General features: G+C 34.5%; 1 long non-coding RNA gene across 1 annotated transcript in view; it reads left to right on the top strand.

Annotated features, from left to right (window-relative positions):
• LOC148947836 (uncharacterized) overlaps positions 1-18714 on the top strand; it is a 33830-nt gene extending 15116 nt beyond the window's left edge. The window contains exon 2 of the long non-coding RNA XR_016142264.1: positions 18552-18714. This is a non-coding gene — a long non-coding RNA (uncharacterized LOC148947836). The remainder of the gene's footprint in view (positions 1-18551) is intronic.
• The last annotated feature ends 266 nt before the right edge of the window (positions 18715-18980 follow it).

Raw genomic sequence — 18980 nt, 5'->3', positions numbered from 1 at the left:
AAATAATCACAATTTTGGCACAAAGCCACACACAAGTAAAAATTGGTTACGCAAGCTATCCAGATTTAATCCTGTATTTTATCCGATTGAACTGCTCTTAACTCTCTGAACTCTGAATCAATATATGGTGTTGTAGGTTTAGATCCATTAGCAGTTTAAAAGCATGTATGAAAAAATCTCTTTTTGAAGATTGAGTTAAAGGGTTTACATCAGTCAATGGGTTTAAATTCAGTCATAGTTCAATTTACAAATTGAAGAGATTCATTTATTTTATCTCCAGTATTTTTCATGGTTTTATTCTGTTCTTCCACTACCTGCAAAATGGGCCATGGGTAACTTCTCCATTTGGCTCCTTTACTTTGTTGGAAATAGAATGGTGGTTGAAGTTAGCTGTGTTTTTGCACAGGCGATGAATTCAAACTGGATATATCCTGGTTGGAGAGGGGGATAAATTTGATGGCTGTGAAGCAACACGTTGATTTACATCGTCCTCCACTTCTTGTATTTTCATGTAATTTTTGGCATAGTTGTTTGCGTCTTGCAATATTTCTTCTAAAAACTGCATTAGGTTATGAGAGATCCCATAATTGAAAAGTTGTTTCAGGCATTCTTCATCAGTTTTATTAGAGTCAAAAAATTACAACTGGCCGAATGAGGGTGGTAAAAATTACCTTAAGTGGTTTGTGCACAATGGCCATTTGAATACTTGCAAACAACTGCACACTGGTATTTTATTGTTCTGGGTCTAATTAAGGAGACTTATCTTTATCTGAGCGCGTTTATGATTGAACGACACAAATTAAAATTTTAATAAACTGAATCTGAATGCTGTTTTATCAAAAATATTATCATGTCTTAGGTTATGACTAAAATTCAGTGCTTTTGATTTTATACATATCTGTCAATTTACATAAGTAATTTTTCTTCCAAATACTTTCTAGCTTTCTTGCTTTTTTCTTCTGTGTACCGTAGACATTCTTATGTTTCTCCTTCAATACCTTAACTTACCGGAAGAAATAATTTTACCAAGAAAATAAAGTGAGTTCTTGATATAAGTGTTGAAAAATGGATCCAACTGACTCCTCTGATTATGCTGCTATTAAGCTAGGTAATTTAATGCTCCTTACAGTTTAGGCCAGCAATGATAAACAAGTTTTTTCTTATTCCTTTTGCCTCTGCTAAAATAAACAGTGGAAATTATTAGAAACATCTTATCTGCCATAAGTGACTTGAGTTCCAAAAATAAAGAATGTAGGTTATATCCTTTGTAATATCCAATGTATGTTACCCTCATTATTCATAATTGCATATTTGTTTTGTTTAGTTCGATCAATATTAAGCAGAGTATTTAAACAGTCATTAGTTTTTAAAGAGATCATTTTATGCCCCGGACATCAAAGCAAAATATCTTAAAAAGATTTTTATACCTTTCCTGCAAAAATGGTTGATTTCAATTATTTATAGAATTTGACACTTGCTTTAGTAAGCTGACAATCAAAGTGATTCTTGATTGACAAAACAGTCTTGTCTATGGCTTCTTCTGAACGAAGACTTATTTTACAATGTACGTAGAATCTATGTTATACGGATTTCTGGGCTACTTCCACTTTAACTCACGCTTTATCCATTAAAATTTTGTTTTATTTTCCAAATCATATTCATATTTTTGTTATATATTTGTATTTGAAATATTTTCATGTTGAAATATACCGAAAACAAGAAACATGATTTCACAACTGATCAATTTCAATAAAAAAAAGATCCCGCATCACCCTTCCCCTAACATTGTTTATACGGCCTAACTAAATACGCGTGAAACACCTTTATTAAATTCTAGAGCCCTTAAAAAGGCATTTGCGAATCTTCGCCCAAAACGAAAATGATGTCGTAATTATTCAAAATATTATCTAAGGCTAGCTTTAGATAACCCTGTTATTACAAATAAAATAGAGTGTAATTTTATAAGGTAATTGAAATCAACTTTTTTTGCAGGAAAGGTATAATAATCTTTTTAAGATGTTTTGCTTTGATGTCCTGGGCATAAAACGATGTCTTTAAAACTAATGATTGTTTAAATGTCCTGCGTAATATTGATCGAACTAAACAAAACAAATATGCAATTATGAATAATGAGGGTAACATACATTGGATATTACAAAGGATATAACCTGCAATCTTTATTTTTGGAACACAAGGCACTTTTTGGAACTCCACTTTAACTCACGCTTTATCCATTAAAATTTTGTTTTATTTTCCAAATCATATTCATATTTTTGTTATATATTTGTATTTGAAATATTTTCATGTTGAAATATACCGAAAACAAGAAACATGATTTCACAACTGATCAATTTCAATAAAAAAAAGATCCCGCATCACCCTTCCCCTAACATTGTTTATACGGCCTAACTAAAACAACGTGAAATCAAGGCACTTATGGCAGATAAGACATATCTAATAATTTCCACTGTTGAACAATATTTTTTTTAGCAGAGGCAAAAGTGATAAGAAAAAACTTATGTTCATCATTGCTGGCCTAAACTGTAAGGAGCATTAAATTACCTTGCTTAATAGCAGCTAAATTACCTTGCTTAATTTCTTAGTTTATCTTAGCATTGCTATATAGCTGTGTACTAATGTTATTCATCTGTACTTGTAAGGCAGCAATGCTATCCGAAAGTCCAGGGATTGCATTAACTTTCTCCGAAAGTGCTGGTAATAAATCCAATTTGAAAATAATCTCTCGCAAAAACTGGGCATTTTGCATTTTCTCTGCCTCTATTGTTTGGTTTGTCATTTTCACATTTTGGATCTTATTGATGTGCAAATATAATCCTTAATTTGATCTAGTATCGTTAGAAAGCAATAAGTTATTTTTCTTGTCTTCAAAAAAATAATCACAATTTTGGCACAAAGCCACACACAGGTAAAAATTGGTTACGCAAGCTATCCAGATTTAATCCTGTATTTTATCCGATTGAACTGCTCTTAACTCTCTGAACTCTGAATCAATATATGGTGTTGTAGGTTTAGATCCATTAGCAGTTTAAAAGCATGTATGAAAAAATCTCTTTTTGAAGATTGAGTTAAAGGGTTTACATCAGTCAGTGGGTTTAAATTCAGTCATAGTTCAATTTACAAATTGAAGAGATTCGTTTATTGTATTTCCAGTATTTTACAATTCAATAATATATCCTCAGGGTTATCTTCTGTTCTTTCAATACCTGCAAAATGGGCCATTGGCAACTTCTCCGTTTGGCTCCTTTATTTTGTAGGATATAGAACGGTGGTTGAAGGTAGTTGTGTTTTTACACAGGCGATGAAATCAAACTGGATATATCCTGGTTGGAAATGGGGATAAATTTGGTGGCTGTGAAGCAGCACGTTGATTTACATCGTCCTCCACTTCTTGTATTTTCTCGTAACTTTTGGCATAGTTGTTTGTGTCTTGCAATATTTCTTCTAAAAACTGCATTAGGTTATGAGAGATCCCATAATTGAAAAAATGTTTCAGGCATTCTTCAACAGTTTCATTGGAGTAAAAAAAGTACATTTCACCATATGAGGGTGGTAAAAAATCACCTTGAGTGGTTTGTGCACAATGACTATTTGAAAATTATTGAATACCTGCAAACAACTGCACACTTGTATTTTATTGTTCTGGGTTTAATCACGCAGACTATCTTTACCTGAACGCGCTTACGATTGATCGACACAAATTAAAATTTTAATAAACTGAATCTGAATGCTGTTTTATCAAAACCATTGTCATGTCTTAGGTTGTGACTAAAATTCAGTGCTTTTTATTTTATACATATCTGTCAATTTACATAAGTAGTTTTTCTTCCAAATACTTTCTAGTCTTCTTGCTTTTTTCTTTTGTGTACCGTAGACATTCTAATATTACTTCTTCAAGACCTGAACTTACCGGAAGAAGTGATTTGGGGCAGAAAATAAAGGGTGTTTTTGATTTGATTGTCGAAAAATGGATCTAACTGACTCTTCTGAATATGCTGCTATTAAGCAAGGTAATTCAATGCTCCTTACAGTTTAGGCCAGCAATGATAAACAGAAGTTTTTTCTTAGAATCAGAAGAGTTTATTTTTGGAACTCAAGTCACTTATGGCCGATAAGACATATCTAATAATTTCCACTGTTGAACAATATTTTTTTTTTTTAGCAGAGGCAAAACGAATAAGAAAAAACTTTTGTTATCAATGCTGGCCTAAACTGTAAGGAGCATTAAATTACCTTGCTTAATAGCAACCTAATCAGAGAAGTCAGTTGGATCCATTTTTCGACCGTAAGATCAAGAATAGCCTTTATTAGATTCTATGTACAATGTAAAATAAGTCATCTTTCAGAAGAAGCCATGGACAAGACTGTTACTAAAAAGAATAGTCTATTGAAATTCTAAGAAGTCTATTTAGTAAGTTCAGAAAAAGTTAACCTGCTCCTACATACTGTAGTTGGTTGTATCGAAATGTATTTAAAGAAAATGGAAAATGATTGTGTTGAAAATTATTAATGGAAAGGGCAAATGATGATGCAATCATTAAGCACTCAATAGACGTCTATCCTTTTATGTCTTTTAAACCTTTTCCTATGAAAAGATTTTCAAGTCAAGATCTTGATTTGGCTATTTCAATCAATTATACGGGAATAGTTAAATCATCTAAATGTAATCTAAATAGTTATGAAAGCAATTTTCGGCTAGTGAAGCCTATCTACAAAACTCAAGGTAGTCTTCCCGTCATCTTAAGATTATAATTTTTAAAGTTTTTTTATATTGTTGAAGTACATCGTAAAAATTGGTTTTATTTTTCTAACATTTTATGAAAGTGGTTTACTTATTTAAACCCAAAATAATCGTGCATTGATTCAAATTGAAGTATTTAGTATCTTGTGTCGACATTCCCAAAGTAAATATGTGTTGAGAGTCCACTGTTTGGGGGTTGAAGGAATTTTTCTGGAAGATAGGGGAATATGTCGGCTCATGTCAGGCTGCTCAAAGTGATGTTTCCTGCTTTGCTAATGTTACATCTACAGCATTTCTCTAGTTAAAATAGATCGGCGATATATTTCTGGTGATATGGATATCCTCCTGTTAATTTGTTTACCATGTCAAGAAATAAAATTGCCCGCAAAGGAGTTTATTTGGGGAATGCCACAGTTAATCTGTAGGTTATCAGAAATTTTTCCCTGGTGCATAGTTTTTTGCTTTTTATTAGTGAGAAAGCTAGCAACAATTTTTATTAGAAAAAGTTCACATTGAATTTATCAGGTAGTTTCTTTAGAACAATACTGAGTCTAATCAGGTCAAATACCTTACGCAAGTAAATTACAATAAATTTTAACTATATTTCTTGTAAATCTAGTCTTTTTAGAATATTATTAAGAAGACTTACCAGGTAATGTGATATGGAGCTACAGTGGAGGTTTCCAAATTGTGCATCATCCATAAGAGGGGGATTTGGAGTTTTTATCCATTTATAGAGAAATTGTTCTTGCACTTTAATAAAACTATGAACATTGTTTTAGGTTGGACACCTGTATGACCATTTGGAGCTCCTGATTTTGCTATTGGGACTACATGCCAAAGTTTTAACAGGGTTGGTTATATGCCTGTTCGAATAATTTTATTATATATAATATTTAGCAAGGGGCTTGGCTTGTTTTTTGTGGAAAAGATTCGATTGGAACTGCTAGTATATCTAAAGCATTGGCTCCCAACCGATTTTGGGCCATGCCCCAACAAGACATTTTGAAAATCCTGATGCCCCCCTTGTTGTATTTAAATTTTGTTTTTCAAAATTATACTTAATTAATCTGAAGGAAGCTTAAAAGGCTATAAACTTCGTAACTACTTTAGGTCGTCCTCTAAGATGATTTATATATTAATGAAACACATTGTCTGAATATAACACGTTTTATAGATTCCATTTCAACTGAGGCGTCATTTAACTCAAGCTCCATGTAATTCAACCATACTGAAACTCAACCCCCATGAAACTCAACTTCCGTGTAATTCAACATTCATTTAACCCAATCTTCGTTCAACTCAACTTCCGTGTAATTCAACATTCATTTAACCCAATCTTCGTTCAACTCAACACCGTTTAATCCAAACCTGTTTGAATAAACCCCCATTCAAATCAACCGCATTCAGCTCAATCCTTCTCAAATCAATAATATAACTACAAAATTTAATTCATCCCGTTTTGTCAGAGGTGACTAAAGCTGACTCAAATCAAATGGTCTTAGTTTGTTGGTAAATTCTTTTGTTTTCACCGCTTCGATGTAGAACTATCCCCCTCCCTCTAAAAACAACAATTTGTCCTTTTGTCCTATATATTCAATGTTGTCATGACAACAGCATCATAAAATGCGTTATGGTACCAACATCTGAGTTTAGAGTCATTTCTGGAGTGCAAAGGCTTTAAACCATAGAAGGACTACCACTGAAATCTCCAGGATCAAAAGCCCTTAAACTGCCTTTTAATATCCCCCTCTCAAATACTCCCCTTTCCAGTCACTTTTCCAAGTGGAAAAAAGTTTGAAAAAACTACCAAGTAAAAAAAATCATTCAAATATAAAGCTAATTAGTTAATTAAAATATTAACAATAAAATAAAGTACGGAACAGATTATTGGAAACTACGAAAAAATGCTTCATACACTGGAGGTGTCTTTTTTCTTTCTTTTTCCCCCAGCACTAGCCGGTCAATAGAACGTTATAGGGGTCCTGAAATGGATAGCCATCCGAGTAGTCCCCGAAGCCACGCCACGCCGAAATGACGGCGACGAATGTGGGATTCAGTCTCGGCGGTGGCGCGCCGCCAGGCACACCGAAAGTTTTTTGGCGGCGCGCCGCCGATTTTAGACCGGCGGCGCGCCACGGCGCGCCGATTTTTCTGAATAAAAATAATAATAAAAATTCCACTTCAACAAGCACGTTCGACCTCGATTTTAGTAAGGATTTTTAAATGGTTGGCTAAAAACATACAAGAACAATATGACAAAACAGGAATTTTTTGGGCCATGCGGAAAGTGTTTTCGTTCACCGTCGATCAGACCAAATAGAATTCTCATTTTCAGCCACTAGACTAAGGGAAACCTATGTTGTTTTTATGTTTAACATCATATTGTTAATATAAAACCCAGTGCTTAGTCATTTCCTGCTTTTTAATTATTTGGGAAAAAAAACAAATAACAAAATCGAAAAAACACTGTATACAAATCAGATACCATGGTTTAACAACACCAACAATTTTAAATCGGCGGTTACATCACTTCAGTTACAATTGATGTAACAAAAGTAACTCTGCCTGGAGCCATTGATCTTTTTGCAGTCACTATCAGTCCTGTCGTGCTAAAAAGCCGTTTAGCTGGGGCACATGTGGCCGGTACAGACAGAACTTGACGAGCGTAAACTGCCACTCACGGGATCTGATACTAGTATTGGACCTTGGGGTCCCACAGAATGCCGCAAATGGGCTTCTTCTTTGTATCTACTGAAATATGTTGTTTTATAAGGGAGAACAAACCTGCACCTTCACCATAGGGTTTCTGCGCCCTACACTGCAGAAGAAACTGAACTGCAACTATAGCCTCTTTTCTCATCAACATGGAGTAACCCTCCAAAATTCTTTTCTGAAAGAATTGGCCAACCTATAATGTTTAAAGTCAAAGTTTAAGGCTACTTCAACTTCAATATGCTCTGCTAAGTGTGCAAAAAAAATGTAATTCATTTCTATAGATATGTTTCTATACTAGCTCTAGATTATCTACCAAGCAGGAAACCACCACAAATCAGCAACGATAAATAAATGAAACCCAAAACGAACAAAAATAACAATAAATAACTGAGTCAAACTCAAAACGAGCAGAAATTAACATAAGTTGGGCTCAAAACCCCTATGCCTTCCCAAGGTCAGAATATAATTTTCAGTTTACTTAAAAAATATAATTTTTTTTACTTTTATAACTTAAATAAATCAAATAATATTAAAATTTTGATTAATAAAAATCAGTATACGTATATTAAACTGACAATGCACATTCATTTGTATTTTTGTCAGTAAAGTACAAATTATGTTCTGGCCTTGGGAAGGCATAGGGGTTTTGAGCCCAACTTATGTTAATTTCTGCTCGTTTTTTAGTTTGACTCGGTTATTTATTGTAATTTCTGTTCGTTTTGGGTTTCATTTATTTATCGATGCTGATATGTGGTAGTTTCACGCTTGGTAGATTATTTGATTTTAATTTTGCTCATTTTTGGTTTAATGGAGTTCTTTACTTTTCATTGAAAAAACTTATTTTTTGGAAACAGTTTTTTAAATTAATTTCTGTTCGTTTTATTTTGACACATTCTTTTCAGGGAAAAAGAAAATCACACTTTAAATCTTTTCGTTTTTTTAAGAATTTATGGTTTGGCCTGCTATTTGTATGCCGGAAAACAATTTTCGGCAAAATTTAACAACATAGACCCTTATTAAAATCTGGACACAAATAGTAGTGTTTAATTTAGTTTCATACCTCCTCTAGTTGACCTGAAATGGAAAACTTGATAAAATTCGCAAAAAAATTTGTTTACTTTCTTTGATAGCTTGGATACACTTACGCTATTTTGATTTGGTCAAATTTTAAGAGCAGAAGAAGCCCTGAAAGTTTGAACATAATACCCTCAGTCGTTCTTGGGATACTGCTGAGATGCCTTGTTGGGAATTAGCATAAAAACAGTGCATTTTTATTTAATCTTAAGGAAACATTTACTTTTAAAACAAAACGTCAATTGGTAGGGTGGGGGTGGGTGGGGGATTAGTTTCCCTCCAATCACTTTCAACTGTTAAAAAGGACATCATCCCTTTGTATTTTCAATCAAATGAGCCCTTTTCGAAGTTCCTGCGACAACTCCTTCAATACGGAGTGCCCTGGTCTAAACAACAACAACAAAAAAAAATGATATATTATACCCACATCGATCTCTACTATAAAAATGTCAAGCCTTCCAATCACTTTCGATTATCAAAAAGGGCACTAGGCTTTTCGATTTCCAAACTAATGATCCCTTTTTGAGTTTCTATGGCAGCGCTTTCTATAAACACCTTTTGTGCCCCCAGGGAATAAATTACAACCCTTACCCTAAAGACTGTTAGGGTGGTTGTCATCCTTTAAGACATAATTTCAATAACTTTCAACTACGTTAAACAAAATGGCTATCTCAAAATTTTAATAGTATGTGTTTCGGGAAATGGTGGGCGTGGAAGGGGTGTTAGTTGCCTTCCAATCATTTTTCACTATTAAAAAGGGCACAAGCCACTCCAATCTCTAATTGAATGAGCCTTTTTCGAAGTTTCTACGACAACTTCTTCGATATGAAGTGCCCTGGTCTAAAGAAAAAAAAATAAATAATACATTGTGCCAACATTGTACTTATATACCTCCAGGGCATAATTACAAAACCCTTGACCTAAGGGTGGTGGGGGAGTAACCTCCTCAAAAAACATATTTTCTCTTTGGAGATCAGTTACTCTGAACAAAATGGCTATCTTAAAAATTTGATTTGATGTGTTTGGGGAAACGGTGGGCGTTGAAGGGGTGTTAGCTGCCTTCCAATCACTTTCGACTATTAAAAAGGGCACTAGTTATTCCAATTTCCAATCGAATGAGCCCTTTTTGAAGTTTTTACGAAAACTCCTTCAATACGAATTGCTCAGATATGGAAAAAAAAAATAATACATTGTGCCTACATTGTTTTTTACATAAGACAGCCCGAGAGCCCTGTCTATGACAAAATCCTGAATTGCCTATTGCTCCTGGACCTACCTCTTTTTATCCAAAAAATAAGAAAGAAAAATTAACAGAATTTTAAAGTGGAAGGTAAAATTTTTGTTTCAAGAAAAATTTCTTCTTCTCCTTCCTATGAACCGATATACATGGCGAGCCCAAGATGACAGTATTTATTTTTCAGAAACAGATTATCCGGGATGACGGTTGAAGCCCGGAGGTCGATATCGATAACAAAAAAAGAGAGAAAAAAAACAAAAAAAAACGGCGGCGTATTAGCGACGCCGCCGCCGATAGAATCAGCGGCGGCGTCAGCGCGCTGATGCAAGCTTGGCGGCGTGCCGCCATTTTTTTTCGGCGGCGTGCCACCGACTTTTCGGCGCGGCTTCGGGGTCTACATCCGAGGTTCTCATAATTAGTGTTTTATTTTCCACCCACCCCCATAAGGACGAGCATGAACTGATCACTGGTTTTTATGTTGCATAACATAATTTACCCAAAAGTTCCAAATAAAAGACGATTGATTCACTATTCAAACCTGCTTACAAGTGTAATAATCACTGCCGTCAAAATATCCTTTAAGAGATTTTTTCAGCAAAAATTTTCGAGCCTGTAAAACTTTAGTTTCTTCTCAATACCTCAAATTTTTATTGAAATTCCTTCTGAATTTTGTGTATTTCCATGCTAGAGACTACAACCATATAAAATTTAAGCCCGACGAGAAAAAAGCTATTTCTAATCTCAGGGCTAAGGTCAAAATTCAACGACCATCCCTCCTCCCTATTCATATATTAAAAAAATAAATAATTACAACCAAGTCTACGGGAAAAACAAATAAAAATCTGGTCATTTATATAGAAACTGGATAACGTCCTACTTGAATGGAGCAATTATAAGTTTGGGCATGCGCGAAAAGATACGCGTATAAGGAAGCCTTATTTTTGTGTAAATTTGGTAACTCAATTACAGTAAAACTTGGAATACCCTTTGCTCCAATGGCTCAGAAATAAAGTGACGATTTCGAATTAACTTTAATTTAAAATAACTCTGCCTTGTGTAACTAGTCATAAATCTTGTAGCGACATTGCTTTGTTTTAGAGGTGAACGAAATTTGAACCAGTAATAAATATTTGAAGACCCAATTTAGACCAGTTTTGTATAAAACAAAGAGGAATGTAAGGCCTCGAAATTCTAGAAAAAACTACTTTTTAACAAAAAGTCGTTGATTGGCAAAAAGAACGGGGGAAGGTCGCTATGCGAATCAAGTATCAAACTGAATAAAATATACGGATGAGAGAAAATAGGGGTTATCTTGTGAGGAGGGCAGACTGGAGAGGAACTTTTGGTAAGTAACCTTCTTAACTAATTATGGGAAGTACCTGCCTAATTTAAATTTCTTTAAATGTAAGGTTAAAATGATAATAGTAAACTTTTCGTCACTTTAGACTATACTGAGAAAACCTCAGTTCCGCGTCGAATTAAGTTATCAATTGAATCCTGAATTTCCTTTGATAATAGTACTGAAATAAAGTAATAAGCTTCAAAGAAATTTCTCTCGCTTTGGATAGACTCAGGTCTTATGCTAATCAATTTAATGCTTACATTTGAGACATTTAAACTGAAATTGGAGTCAGTGCGAAAATTCCCCTTTGAGGGTTGTCAATAGATTTGTTATTAATTAAGGGACGCGTGATCTAATTGAAACTGATTAGAAGCGGAAAAATACGCGCGTAGATAGTTTAGGACTCTATTTTTTTCTATTTGGTGATTGGGTTTATAATTCAGTTAGTGTATCTTGATTAGCCAAGGCTTGGGCCATCTAGACAAAGTACAGCATTTTAAGGGTTAAAATAGGACAAAATTAGTTTCTTCCCAGAAATCTAAACTTGTGAATAACCGAAGGTTTAAGGAAAGGCAAAAAAACTTTATCAAGAAATCAACGTTAGGAGAGCTTTTGTGCTTCCCTTTCCCTGCCTAGTGACCCTTGTAACGTGTCTGGCATTTATCAAAATCTTACATATAAATAAATTGGGACTATCGGACACTAACATTACTCCCCCCCCCCTTGTGTATTCTCTGACGTTTATATGAAATGGGACCTTGTTCCTCTTTTCAGCCACTCTTTCATTTCGTTAACTCGTGCCTACTATTTTTCAAACAGTTCTTGAATATTATATTCAAACAATTCTTGAATAAATATAGCCAAACCGACTTTGTACCACTACGTAGTCTCGAAACGCCTTCTTTTTCTTCATAAATGCTATTTGAAAATGGAAGCAATTCGTGCGATAAGAGTTTTCCCAGAACATCCACTGGAGATCCTTGTCCCCCTTCGCATGCCAGCATGACCTTTTTAATAACATCAAGTTTCTGTAATGCTGTCACAGGTACCCTTTTGACTGCAGTAACCAGTTTTTTTGGCGTGTCCATGGTTTTAACTCTAATCTTTGAGAAACTAGACATTTCCCCACTCAGAAATCCTTCAATAGCTTTGAGGCCGACGTCTTCAGCAGCTAGAAGTTCTTTCCAATCACCAGCACGCTCACTCAGAAGATACTGCATGAGTGCCCCATTCTTATATACTGAAACCACAGTTTTGAGGTACAATACTTATCTCGTGAGTTTTCATAACTATACAGCCTGGGGAGAAGCTGGTCAATGCACAGTGAGACTTTTATCTGACTTTCCGGAGTCGTATCCATTTCGGAGAAACACGATGACAGTTCGTCGAACAGACGTGTATCTACTTCTTCTTAAACATAAAAATCTTCAAAGGCATCCAAATATAATTCTAACACGACACAATGAGTTCTCAGACATCGATAGTAGGGTTTGCAAGTCATGATCTTTTTTGTAGTCCCGGGAAAATGACGCCTGCTTGATGATCAGCTCTTCAAGTCCTGATCCTTCCATCATATAACCAATAAAAGAAAGGAAGTTCATGGTAATATGTAGTCCTCTTGGCCGCACAATTACAGTGCGGTATTTTGCAAGGTCTTTTGATTTCAGGGCTAGCACTATGTCGTAAATTTCAAGGTCACAAATAGCTATTGTCTGACTCATATTCAGTGCACTTCAGAGCAGCTGAAGTGCACTTAAGCTTCTCCAGGGCAGCTGCGATTACATCTGGATTTGATGGAGGGCTGGGTATGATAGGCAAATAGCCGATTCTTGACACAGGAATGTCTAGACTTCTGTTCCTATCGTAAAAGTCTTTTATATTGGACACTCTTGAATAATTAAAGATGGACAAATCAATCGGTTTAGTCGGTACATTTCGACATAAAACCCAGCTAAGAAAAATTCTTGCTGCCAGTACTTCACGGGTTCCACGAATTTGACTGAGCGAGAAATGGGACAGTTCGAAGAATCTTTTTATTTTCAAGCACACTTTTAACTGTAAATAAAACTTTCGAGATAGTTATTTCTTAATATTTCAGGTCATTTCTGAGGGTCAACCCCCTGAGGGTAAAAAGGCACCAAGCCTTGGTGCCTTTTTACTGGCACCAAGTTACTTTTAACCTCAATCACAGCCTTTCCATCGTACCTGAATAGTTGGCCTTGGGTAAACAGCTTGTCACCTCGTAACTTTGCATCACGGCCGTCGTTCTTTGCAAGATTCATAATTTCCTTTAAGTGTTTACGGGCCTCTCTTTGTTTAGCCGAGTAATCTGGGGCCACCGATAGACCTACCCTTCTCGATAAGGAATTATTTCTTAAGATGTAGTCTGTGACTTCGACTAAGTTTACCTTCACTACTACTGGCCCTGATTTCAATCTAGAAATGTCACGTACATCACCTCGACTTATTTTAAGAGATGGCATAGCATGGTTTAATAAATCCATTATTTCTTGCTTCACAGTATACTCGCCAAGGTGTTGCGGAGAATAATCATATATAATCAAATTTGTTCTTTTATGCTCTGCTTCGAGCTGGTTAGTTCGTTCGTATGTGATTACTAGGTCTGATTTCACATTTTCCAGCTCTCTTTTAATTTCTTAATGTGTCTTAGCATTGCTAGATAGTTGTGTACTAATGTTATTCATCTGTACTTGTAAGGCAGCAATGCTATCTGATAGTCCAGGAATTGCATTATCTTTCTGCTAAAGCGCTGGTAATAAATCCAATTTGAAAATAATCTCTCGCAGAAACTGGGCATTCTGCATTTGCTCGGCCTCTATTGTTTGGTTTGTAATTTTTACACTTTGGATCTTATTGATGTAAAAATGTAGTTCTTAATTTGATATAGTATCGTTACAAAGCAATAATTTTTCTTTTCTTCTAAAAAATAATCACAATTTTGGCACAAAGCCACAAACAGGTAAAAATTGGTTACGCAAGCTATCCAGATTTAATCCTGTATTTTTATCCGATTGAATTGCTCCTAACTCAAATTATAAAGAAACTGGTCATTTATATAGAAACTGGATAAAGTCTTACTTGAATGGAGTAATTATAAATTTTGGCATGCGCGAAAAGATACGCGTATAAGGAAGCCTTATTCTTGTGTAAATTTGGTAACTCAATTACAGTAAAATTTGGAATACTCTTTGCTCCAATGGCTCAGAAATAAAGTGACAATTTCGAATTAACTTTAATTTAAAATAACTCTGCTTTGTGTGACTAGTCATAAATCTTGTAGCAACATTTCTTTGTTTAAGAGGTGAACGAAATTTGAACCAGTAATAAATATTTGAAGACCCAATTTAGACCAGTTTTGTATAAAACAAAGAGGTAAGGCCTCGAAATTCTAGAAAAAGCTACTTTTTAACAAAAAAGTCGTTGATTGGCGAAAAGAACAGGGGAAGGTTGCTATGCGAATCAAGTATCAAACTGAATAAAATGTACGGATGAGAAAAAATAAGGGTTATCTTGTGAGGAGGGCAGACTGGAGAGGAACTTTTGGTAAGTAACCTTCTTAACTAATTATGGCAAGTACCTACCTTGTTTAAATTACTTTAAATGTAAGGTTAAAATGATAATAGTAAACTTTTCGTCACTTTAGACTATACTGAGAAAACCTCAGTTCCGCGCCGAATTAAGTTATCAATTGAATCCTAAATATCCTTTGAGAATAATTCTGAAATAATGTAATAAGCTTCAGAGATATTTCTGTCACTTCGACTAGACCCAGGTCTTATGCTGAATTAATTTAATGCTTACATTTGAGACATTTAAACTGAAATTGGAGTCAGTGCGAAAATTCCCCTTTGAGGGTTGTCAATAGATTTGTTATTAATTAAAGGACGCTAGATTTTTCTATTTGGTGACTGGGTTTATAATTCAGTTAGTGTATCTTGATTAGTCAAGGCTTGGGCCATCTAGACAAAGTACAGCATTTTAAGGGTTAAAATAGGACAAAATTAGTTTCTTCCCAGAAATTTAAACTTATGAATAACCAAAGTTTTAAGGAAAGGAAAAAAACCTTAACCAAGAAGTCAACATTAGGAGAGCTAACGTCAAACAGTCATGTCAATTTAAGATCATTTTACGAAGAAAAACCAGTTAATGGAGTCGTCCGTTTCACACATTCAGGTCTTTTTTTCTGGGGGCCCAAATGAGAGCTGTCAAGACCCTAAATAAATTAAGACAATATGGTGTCTTTGAAAATATGTACTGCCAGATTGAAGAGGTAGTAAAAAATTATGAACTCTGTTTGAGAAGAGATAAAGTTAGTGTTAATTACCCCACTCTTAGAGATAATATTTTCCCTTGTGACCTCTTTCATACTCGGTCAAGTGATACAACAGGAAAATTATGACTTAGCGCGAATGGTGACCAATACACATTGCTAAAAATATATTAGTAGCACCATCTAAGGAAAATTGATGAGTGTAAAAGGCATTGCCCGTAGGATTTAGAATATTGTTGAGATTAAAACACACTACCGATAGAACATCCGTAAAATACAGATAAGAATTATAGGAATTAAATAAAAGACTCCTTGTAATATAGCCACGCACTAACTTAAACTAGTAATAATTCGTGTTTTTTCTGTCTCCAACAAAGGATATGAGCTCAGAATGTTCGAAAAGTTCAACATTTAATAACTCGTATTTATTTTTCAAAGTAGAGAACGGGTACATATTTTTTTCTTTCATCGTAGAGTATAATTGTCATTTGCCTTTCGTTTTTCAAGTCTTCCATTGTTATCGGACCTTTTGACCCCTTTAAATACTCTTTCAAGTATTCACTTATAAGTAAAAAAAAATTCTCTAATATCGTCACCAAAGTACAGTCATAACTGCCATTAAAGAACAATAGTTATGACTGAGCTGTTATTATACTTAGTGCTGCCACGCTTGAATTGTAAAAACAAAAATAAAACCTGAAAATCCTGACGCATAATTTGAGAAGCTTACATAAATACCAATTTGTCATTAATTATTTTTCTCACGTTACTAGTCCTCTATAATTTTGCATAATTCAGCATAAGGCACTTACACCACTAGGCTTCCATCTCTTCTAATTAAAAAAAAAAGTCTATTGAACCTTCATGTTAAAAAGTCTATCACCAAAAATTGCGAATAAAGGTTGAAAAAGCCTAAATAAGAAAATTAAATTCAGCTGTTCGCAAAAGTCAATTAATATATCTTCTTTTTAAAAAAGATATACTTAATTTTAGACTTAAAGTAATCGAAGAGTCGATTTAGCTGTGCTTAGGAACACAGGAGCAGGGGTTTGATTTCAGATGCCGAGAAACGACAGAAAAAAACCGTAGGCTAAAAATATCCGCATAAACTCATAGGGATTCTGGCCGAGAACTTCGCATAAGTTTACCTTAGAAAGGCGAATATTGAATATTTACCTTTTATTTACTTTCAGAATAGGTTTAGTTCAACAATTGGCCTGGATGAAGTGAGGCAAATACGAGTTTTCTCGCAAGAAGGAAAAAGGGAAAGATGTAACAACATATTGGACATCGACTTATAAAATTTCTACACTCTTTATATATATAAAAGGATTTCTTTCAGTAGGACTGATATTGCAAAAAATTAAGAAATTTATATGCAGGTTATTGAGACCAAAAGTCTTAGGGGTTCCATTTAGAAAAAGTATAAGGAGAAATTGAGTTACAATGCATCTAGTAAATTTGTGTTTCTTTTCTTTTATTCCTTTTAAAACAAAAATTATACTAAGATTTTAAGTGGGGAGATTGTGAGGAGGCCTTATTTTGTGTAAATTTGGTAACTCAATTTCAGTAAAATTTGGAATACCCTTTGCTCTAATAGATCAGAAATAAAGTGACAATTTCAAATTAACTTGAGTTTGAAAAAACCTCCGCTCTGTGTAACTGGTCATAAATCTTATAGTGACATTTCTTTGTTCAAGAGGCGAACGAAATTTGAACCAGAAATGAATATTTTAAGACCTAATTTAGACCCGTTATGTATAAAACAAAGAGGAATGCAAGGCCTGAAAATTGTGGAATTTTTTTTTTTAACCAAAAGTCGATGATCGGCTAAAAGAATGGAGGAAGGTCGCTAAGCGAATTAAGTATCAAATTGAATAAAGTGTAAGGATGAGAAAAAATAGGGGTTATCTAGTGAGGAGGGCAGACTGGAAAGGAACTTTTGGTAAGTAGCCTTTTTAATTAATTATGACAAGTACCTGCCTTGTCTCAATTTCTTTAAATGTAAAGTTAAAATAATAATAGCAAACCTTTTCGTCACTTTAGACTATACCGAGAAAACCTCAGTTCCATGCCGAATTAAGTTATCAATTGAATCCTTTAAATTTCCTTTGAGAATAATTCTGAAATAAGGTAATAAGCTTCAGAGAGATTTCTGTCACTTGGACTAGACCCAGGTCTTATGCTGAATTAATTTAATGCTTACATTTGAGACATTTAAACTGAAATTTGAGTCAGTGCAGAAATTCCCCTTTGAGGGTTGTCAATAGATTTGTTATTAATTAAAGGACGCGTAATCTAATTGAAACTGATTAGAACAGGAAAAATACGCGCGTAACTAGTTTAGGACTCTAGATTTTTTTCTATTTGGTGATTGGGTTTATAATTCAGTTAGTGTATCTTGATTAGCCAAGGCTTGGGCCATCTAGACAAGGTACAGCATTTTAAGGGTTAAAATAGGACAAAATTAGTTTCTTCCCAGAAACTTAAACTTGTGAATAACCTAGGATTTAAAGAAAGGAAAAAAACCCTAACCAAGAAGTCAACATTACGAGAGCTTTTGTGCTTCCTATTTCCAGCCTAGAGTCCCTTGGAACTTGCCTGGCATTTATAAAAAATGTTACATATAAGAAAATTGGGACTATCGGACACTAACATTACCCCCCCCCTTCCTTGTGTATTCTCTGACGTTTAAACGAAAGGGGACCTAATTCCTCTTTTTTTCACTCTTTCATCTCGTTAACCCGTGCCGACTATTCATATAAAGGAGACCTCGATGTTATACAGATAGGTTAGGGGAAAAGGGGAACTATTTTTGTCAAACTTAGAATTTCAATTCCTTTCTGTCCAGATAGATTTAAATAATTCTTTTCACTAGGTGAAGTTAAAGCTTATCAAAGGTCCAAGGAACAGTAATCTCTTTTATAAGATGTAAATATAGGACCTTGGTTTAGGTTAAAGAAATAAATTGATATCTAATCAAATACGGTTATTCCTAGTTTCCAAGAAACAATAATTTGAACTAAGGACCTTAATTACCTTAGAACTCAAGCCTTGTCTAACTATTCAAGTGTAACGCTTTCAATTAGAAGTATTATTAGCCTTCAACTAAAATTATCCTTTTTTTCAGTGAACGAAGTTGGCTGTAGAGGAAATCTCCTGAACAACGGACACACACACAATATATGATTAGCCATCCCAGAAGAGACCATATTGGAAGAGTTTAGAATAATAAGAATTGCAGCATTTTCTCCTTTTATTCTAATCAATAATAAATTTTAGTTGTCATTGGATTTTGAGTACCGATCTTACCTAACGCCTCACTTATAACGCGTTACCACTTTTTAGCCCTAACTTAGAGGGTACTTTGACACACGAAAGCAGTATCCTGAAAAATATGTGATTTCATTGACTGACAGTGACGGAAAAATAGTTGCAATCATGGTGCTGCCGGTTCTTCGTCTTTGGTCCAAATTAGTTTGGCTTGTCCAAATGGGCAATACAAGTTAGAAAGTCTGAACGGAGCAAGAAGCAAATTTTAAGCCTCTAGGCAGCACTA

This window comes from Artemia sp. Qi Xiang Cuo, chromosome 10 (assembly GCF_049724085.1).
Source record: "Artemia sp. Qi Xiang Cuo chromosome 10, ASM4972408v1, whole genome shotgun sequence".
NCBI classification, from domain to species: domain Eukaryota; kingdom Metazoa; phylum Arthropoda; class Branchiopoda; order Anostraca; family Artemiidae; genus Artemia; species Artemia sp. Qi Xiang Cuo.
The sequence above is the reverse complement of the archived record's forward strand: the minus strand, read 5'-3'. Positions and strand labels throughout refer to the sequence as shown.